Raw genomic sequence first — 8,224 nt, 5'->3', positions numbered from 1 at the left:
CATGTTCTTCACATGTATCCCAAAACCTAAAACTCAATTAAAACAATAAATAAATAAAATAAAATCTTCTTTCTAAGTTTAAAAAAAAAGAAAACAAAAGGCCAATATATCTTAATGAACATAAGTTTTAAAATTCTCCACAAAATATTAGCAAATCAAGTCACAGCAATGTATAATAAGAATTATTATCCATGTACAAGTGGGATTTATTCAGGTATGCAAAGCTAGTTCATCATTTAAAATCAATTAATGTAATTTATCATGTCAATATGCTAAAAAATTTAAATAATCATATCAAAATATGCAGAAAAAACATTTGATAAAATCCAACAGTCTTTCATAGCGGAAAAAAAAAAAAAAAAAAAAAAAACCAGCTCCCTGTAAAATAAGAATAGAGGGAAATTTACTCAACCTGATAAAGAATATTTACAAAATGTATGCAGCTAACATCATGCTTCATAGTCATAAACTAGAATCTTTTCCACTAAGATCAAGAGCAAATTAAAGATGTTTCATCTCTTACCTCCCCTTTCAATATATTACTGGAAGTCCTAGATAATGCATAAAGACAAGAATGAAAAAAAAAAAAAAGATATTCTGACTGGGAGGAAAGAAATAAAACTGTATTTTTTCACAGATGGCATGATCATCAATGTAGAAAACCCAAAAGAATTGTCAGCAAAACTTAAGGAACTAATAAATGTTTATAGCAAAGTTGAAGAATGCAAAGTTAATATTTAAAAGTTGATTGTTTTTCTACATGCAGATATAAGTGGAACTTGGCATTAAAAACACAATACCATTTACGCTAGCATGCCTCCAAAAATACTTAGATATGAACCTAATAAGATATATATAAGATCTACAGGGATAAACTAAAAAACTATGATAAAATTAATCAAAGAATAATTCAACAAATGGAAAGACATACCATATGTATGGGTAGGAAAACTCAATATTGTCAATATGTCATTTTTTCTTAACTTGATCTATAGTCAAGGAATCCCAATCAAAACCCTAGCAAGTTATTTTGTGGCTATTCAAAACTTACTCTGAAGTTTTCATGAAGAGTCATATAAAGAATAGACAGAATAGCCATGAGGATATTTAAAGAATAAGTAGTATCAATTTGTTTGGAGGAATAAAACTACCTAACTTCAAGACTTACTATGAAGCTGCATTAATCAAGACAGTGTAGTATTGGTGAAAGCAGAGACAAATAGATCAGTGAAACAGAGGAGAGAGCCCAGGAATTGACATAAATATAGTCAAGTTATTTTTGAAAAAGGAGTAAAGGCAATGCAAAGAAGGAAAAATTGTCTTTGCAACAAATGTGATAAGATATCCACCTGTAAAAATAAAATAAATCTATACTCAGACTTTATGGCCTATTAATTCAAAATGAATCCACTTGATTTTAAAAATGGGCCAAGGAGTTTAGCAAACACCACACCCAAAAAGATACACAGATGGAAAATAAATATAGGAAAAGATGCTCTACTCATATGTCATCTGGATAATGAAAATTAAAACAACGAGATTCCACTACACACTTATTAGAATGGTCAAAATCTAGAACACTGGCAACACCAAAAATGCTGGTGAGAATGTGGAGTGATAGGAACTCTCATCCACTGCCAATGGGAATGTAAAATACTGTAACCACTTTGAAAGACTTTGCCACTTTTTGACTTTGGTCAGTTTCTAACAAAACTAAACATACTCACGTGCCAGCAACTGCACTCCTTGATATTTACCCAAAGGAACTGAAAGCTTATGTCTACACAAAAACCTGTGCATGAATATTTACAGCAACTTTATTTATAATTACCAAAACTTAATAGCAACCAAGATATCCTTCAGTAGGTTAATGGTGGCAAACCCAGACAATGGATAATTATTGAGCTAAAAAGAAATGAGCTATCAAGCCATGAAAAGACATGGAGGAAATATAAATGCATATTATTAAATGAAAGAAGCCAATTGAAAAGGCTACATGCTGTATGACTCCAACTACCTGACATTCTAGAAAAGGCAAAATTATGAATACAGTAAAAAGATAGGCAGTTGCCAGAAATTAGAAAGAGAGAGAAAGATGAATAACCAGAGCAGAGGGGATTTTTTAGGGCAATGAAATTATTCTGTAGGATGTGATTATGATTGATACATGTGTCCAATCTATAGACTGTTCAAAGGTGAACTCTAATGCAAACTATAGAGTTTGTATGATAATTAGGTGTCAATGTAGGTTTATGGAATTATAATAAATGTATCACTATGTGGTCAAGATGTTGATAATAGGGAAGGCTAAGCATGTGTGGGGCAGAGTCTATATGGGAAATCTTTGTACTTTCTGCTCAATTTTGATGTGAAACTAAAACTTCTCTGAAAAATATATAGTCTAATTTTTAAAAAAGAATTTGGGCAGTGAGTTAAACTCTATCTCACGTTAAGTTTTCAGTGGTGATGGATAACATAAAGGCTATTGAGGAGTAGATTGCTGGCTGAACTTCAAGATACATAACTTAATTTCTGAACGGAACATTAGAATACTGGCACCAGTTTCTATTTCTCTAACATATCCTAAGACTGCTTGTTAATGGGTGTTAGTGGTTCTAGCAGAGTCTTATTCTGCATTGGCATTTAAAACAGTTAATATAATTATTTTATATATTTGCATTTTGGTGTGGCTCAAGCATAGAAAATTTTATATTGAAAGAAAAAATGTGGCCATTAAACTTTTTTTATACTAGAAGTTTCTGAGAGAAAAGAGCAAAGAGAAGGACTCATCTTACCACTTTTTAAGGCATACTTGCTATAGTAACAAAAAGTATGGTGTTATTGATATAGGAACAGACACGCAGAACCAAGGAAAAATAAGAATACCCAGAAACAGATTTATATTTGACTAGAATAGTGTTATGTGATTATGGTGACAATACAGAACAATGGGTGAATGGATTAATGTTTTATTTGATTGAATTGGTATACTGGCTCTCTATATGTAGCAGCACCAGACAAATCTGGCTCAACTTTTATGTAACAAAGTTGTGAGTTGTTTTTCAGTTACCATGGACCCTTAGGTTGAAGATCACCTACCCTGAGCATGCCCAGATAAACCAAACCTGCAGACACAGGTGCAAATTAAGTGTTCAGACTGAGGAATGAGGATTGAATTAAGAACTGGACACTGCATGGCAGGATCCAGGATTCAATTAGATTGAGCCCTAGTCTGACCCCTCAGCAGGATCCAGTCAGGTCATGGCTCCCAGCATTACCTCATTGCAAGATCCAATCAGATCACATCTCACTATCCTAGCATATAAAACCTGACCCAATCCCCAGCTCAGGGGGATAGGTTTGAGCATTTCCTCCTGTCTCTTTGCCAGTCAATTTTTAGTAAAGCCTTTTATTTTCTCAAAAGCTGGTGCCATGGTATTGGCTTCCATGTGCATTGGGCAGCAAGATATAGATTGCTCAGTAACACATATATGAAAAAAATGAAGTTGAACCCTATGTTCAACATAGAAGAGTAAATTCCAAATCAATTTTAATAAATCTAAATGGGAAAGTAAAACTATAATATAAATGGGAAAAAAATGCAGATCTTTGTAATCTTGGGTTAGAAATTTCTTCAATAACATGCAAGCATACACAAAAAAAGACAAAAAATTCACTAATTTGACTGTGTCAAAATTAGTAATTTCTATTCAATGAAGAATAACATACAGTCAGAGAAATAAACATAGGTTTCTACTTTTCTCCATAAAACTAACACGGATTTTTAAATGTTTGACAATGCCAAGTTTTGAAGTCTCCCACTATTATTGTGTTGCTGTCTAATTTCTTAGATCTACTAGTAATTGTCTTATAAATTTGGGAACTCCAGTGTTAGGTGCATATATGTTTAGGATTGTGGTATTTTCCTATGGGACAAAGCTTTTACCATTATATACTGTCCCTCTTTGTCTCTCTCTCTCTTTTTTTTCCTGGTTGCAATTTCTTTTTTTGAAATTTTATTTATTTATTTTTTATTGTACTTTGGGCTCTGGGGTACATGGGCACATCCTGCATCCTGCAGGATTGTTGCATAGGTATATACATACCATGGTGGTTTGCTGTCTCCATCCCCCTTCCCCCATCGCCTACATCAGGCATTTTTCCCTATGTTATCCCTTCCCATCCTCCCTCCCCACCCCCACTATCCCTCGTCTCACCTCTCCTCCACACCCCCACCTAGCCCTGTGAGTGTTGATCCCTTCCCTGTGCCCAAGTATTCTCATTGTTCATCACCCGCCTATGAGTGAAAACATGTGGTGTTTGGTTTTCTGTTCTTGTGTCAGTTTGCTGAGAATAATGGTTTCCAGATTCATCCATGTCTCTATAAAGGACACAGACTAGTAGTTTTTTATGGCTGCATAGTATTCTATGGTGTATATGTGCCACATTTTCTTTGTCCAGCCTATCATTGATGAGTATTTGGGTTGGTTCCAGGTCTTTGCTATTTTAAACAGTGCCATAACGAACATACGTGTGCGTGTGTCTTTATAATAGAACGATGTATAATCTTTTGGGTATATACCCAGTAATAGCATTGCTGGGTAAAATTTCTCTAAATCCTTGAGGAATCACCACACTATCTTCCATAATTGTTGAACTAATTTACACTCCCATCAACAGTGTAAAAGTGTTCCTATTTCTCCACATCCTCTCCAGTATCTGTTGTCTCCAGATTTTTAAATGATCGCCATTCTAACTGGCATGAGATAGTATCTCAATGTGGTTTGATTTGCATTTCTGTAATGACCAATGATGATGAGAATTTTTTCATATGTTTCTTGGCCACATATATGTGTTCTTTTGAAATGTGTTCATATCCTTCACCCACTTTTGAATGGGTTTCTTTGTTTCTTGTAAATCTACTTTAGTTCTTTGCAGATTCTGGATATTAGGCCTTTGTCAGATGGTTAGATTAAAGACTTAAACATAAGACCTAACACCATAAAAACCCTAGAAGAAAATCTAGGCAAAACCATTCAGGACATAGGTGTAGGCAAGGATTTCATGACCAAAACACCAAAAGCATTGACAACAAAAGCCAAAATAGACAAATGGGACCTAATCAAACTCCACAGCTTCTGCACAGCAAAAGAAACAGCCATTAGAGTGTATCGGCAACCAACAGAATGGGAAAAAATTTTTGCAGTTCACCCATCTGACAAAGGGCTGATATCCAGAATTTACAAAGAACTAAAACAGATTTACAAGAAAAAAACTAAAAAGCCCATTCAAAAGTGGGCAAAGGATATGAACAGATACTTTACAAAAGAAGACATACATGAGGCCAACAAACATATGAAAAAATGCTCATCATCACTGGTCATCAGAGAAATGCAAATCAAAACTACATTGAGATACCATCTCACGCCAGTTAGAATGGCGATCTTTAAAAAATCTGGAGACAACAGATGCTGGAGAGGATGTGGAGAAATAGGAACACTTTTACACTGTTGGTGGGAGTGTAAATTAGTTCAACCATTGTGGAAGACAGTGTGGCGATTCCTCAAGGACCTAGAAATAGAAATTCCATTTGACCCAACAATCACATTACTGGGTATATATCCAAAGGATTATAAATTGTTCTACTGTAAGGACACATGCACACGAATGTTCATTGCAGCACTGTTTACCAATGTTAATAGCAAAGACCTGGAACCAACCCAAATGCCCCTCGATGATAGACTGGACAGGGAAAATGTGGCACATATACAGCATGGAATATTATGCAGCCATCAAAAACGATGAGTTCGTGTCCTTTGTAGGGACATGGATGAACCTGGAAACCATCATTCTCAGCAAACTGACAGAAGAGCAGAAAATCAAACACCACATGTTCTCACTCATAGGTGGGTGTTGAACAATGAGAACACATGGACACAGGGAGGGGAGCACTACATACTGGGGTCAGTTGGGGGGAAATAGGGGAGGGATGGTGGGGGGTGGGGAGCTGGGAAGAGATAGCAAGGGGGGAGATGCCAGATGTAGGTGATGGGGAGGAACGCAGCAAATCACACTGCCACGTGTGTACCTATGCAACAATCTTGCACGTTCTTCACATGTACCCCAAAACCTAAAATGCAATAAAATAAATGGGAAAGAATAAAATAAAAATAAAAAATTTTTGTTGATTGCCAGTTCACTATAATGATTGTTTCTTTTGCTGTGCAGAAGCTTTTAAGTTTAATTAGGTCCCATTTGTCTATTTTGGCTTTTGTTGCCATTGCTTTTGGTGTTTTAGTCATGCAGTCCTTGCCTGTGCCTATGTCCTGAATGGTGTTGCCTATGTTTTCTTCTAGGGTTTTTATGATGTTAGTTCTTATGTTCAAATCTTTACTCCATCTGGTGTTAATTTTTGTATAAGGTGTAAGGAAGGGGTCCAGTTTCAGCTTCCTGCATATGGCCATCCAGTTTTTCCAATATCATTTATTAAACAGGAAATCCTTCCCCATTGCTTGTTTTTGTCAGGTTTGTCAAAGGTAAGATGGTTGTAGATGTCTGGCATTGCTTCCAAGGCCTCTGTTCTGTTCCACTGGTCTATATCTCTGTTTTGGTACCAGTACCATGCTGTTTGGATTACTGTAGCCTTGTAGTCTAGTTTGAAGTCAGATAGTGTGATGCATCCAACTTTGTATTTTTTTGCTTAGGATTGTCTTGGCTATGAGGGCTCTCTTTTGGTTACATATGAAATTTAAAGTGGCTTTTTCCAGCTCTGTGAAGAAAGTCAATGGTAACTTGATGGGGATAGCACTGAATCTATACATTACTTTGGGCAGTATGGCCATTTTCACAGTATTGATTTTTCCTAACCATAAGCATGAAATATTTTTCCAGCTGTTTTTGTCCTCTCTTATTTCCTTGATCAGTGCTTTGTGGTTCTCCTTGAAGAGATATTTTACATCCTTTGTTAGTTGTATTTCTAGGTATTTTATGCTTTTTGTAGCAATTGTAAACAGGAGATCATTCATGATTTGGCTATCTGTTTGTCTGTTGTTGGTGTATAGGAATGCTTGTTATTTCTGCACATTGATTTTGTATCCTGAGACTTTGCCGAAGTTGCTTATCAGCTTAAGGAGGTTTTGAGCTGAGACGATGGGCTCTTCTAAATATATGATCATGTCATCTGCAAATAGGGACAATTTGACTTCTTCTTTTTCTAATTGAATGCCCTTAATTTTTTTTTTTCCTAATTACTCTGGCTAGAACTTCCATTACTATATTGAATAGGAGTGATGAGAGAGGGTATCCTTGTCTAGTGCCAGTTTTTAAAGGGAATGCTTCTAGTTTCTGTCCATCCAGTATGATGTTGGGTGTGGTTTGTCGTAAATAGCTTTTATTATTTTGAGATACGTTCCATTGATACCTAGCTTATTGAGAGTTTTTACCATAAAGGGCTGTTGAATTTTGTCGAAGGCCTTCTCTGCATCTATTGAGATAATCTTGTGGTTTTTGTCTTTGGTTCTGTTTATGTGGTGGATTACATTTATAGGTTGTGTATGTTGAACCAGCCTTGCATCCCCGGGATGAAACCTATTTGATCATGGTGAATAAGCTTTTTGATGAACATCATCCTGATACCCTCTTTGTCTCTTTTAACTGCTGTTGCTTTAATGTTTGTTTTGTCTGATATAAGAATTGTTACCCCTGCTTGCTTTTGGTGTCCATTTGCGCAAAATGCCTTTTCCCACTCCTTTACTTAAGTTTGTGTGAGTCCTTTATGTGTTAGGTGAGTCTCTTAAAGGCAGCAGATGGTTGGTGAGTTCTTATCCATTCAATGGTTCTGTATCTATTAAGTAGCATTTAGGCCATTTATGTTCATTGTTAGCATTAAATGTTAGGTACTGTAGCTTTCATTGTGCTCTTTGTTGCTTGTGTACTTTGATTTTTTTTGTTTGTTTGTTTTCTGTTTTTGTTTTTTACTTGTATTTTTGTTTTATAGGTCCTGTGTAATTTATGCTTTAAAGAGGTCCTGTTTTGATGTGTTTTCAGGGTTTGTTTCAAGATTTAGGGCTCCTTTTAGCAGTTCTTGTAGTGGTGGTTTGGTAGTAGCAAATTCTCCTAGTATTTGCTTGTTCGAAAATGAATGTATCTTTTCTTCATACATGATGCTTAGTTTCACTGGATACAAAATTGTTTTGTTTGAGGAGGCTGAAGATAGGTCCCCAAT

The 8,224-nt window shown here is 35.6% G+C and overlaps 1 long non-coding RNA gene across 1 annotated transcript; it reads right to left on the bottom strand.

Moving 5' to 3' along the window:
- Positions 1 to 3,871: 3,871 nt before the first annotated feature.
- On the bottom strand, positions 3,872 to 7,755 carry LOC116549051. The gene is made up of 3 exons (XR_004267689.1): positions 7,636 to 7,755; positions 5,891 to 5,895; positions 3,872 to 3,955 (listed from the first exon to the last, which is right to left on the bottom strand). It is a non-coding gene; the product is annotated as an uncharacterized LOC116549051 (long non-coding RNA).
- Between the last annotated feature and the right edge of the window lie 469 nt (positions 7,756 to 8,224).

Source organism: Sapajus apella, unplaced genomic scaffold, assembly GCF_009761245.1.
Source record: "Sapajus apella isolate SASKATOON/1434 unplaced genomic scaffold, GSC_monkey_1.0 scaffold6, whole genome shotgun sequence".
NCBI classification, from domain to species: Eukaryota; Metazoa; Chordata; class Mammalia; order Primates; family Cebidae; genus Sapajus; species Sapajus apella.
The sequence above is the reverse complement of the archived record's forward strand: the minus strand, read 5'-3'. Positions and strand labels throughout refer to the sequence as shown.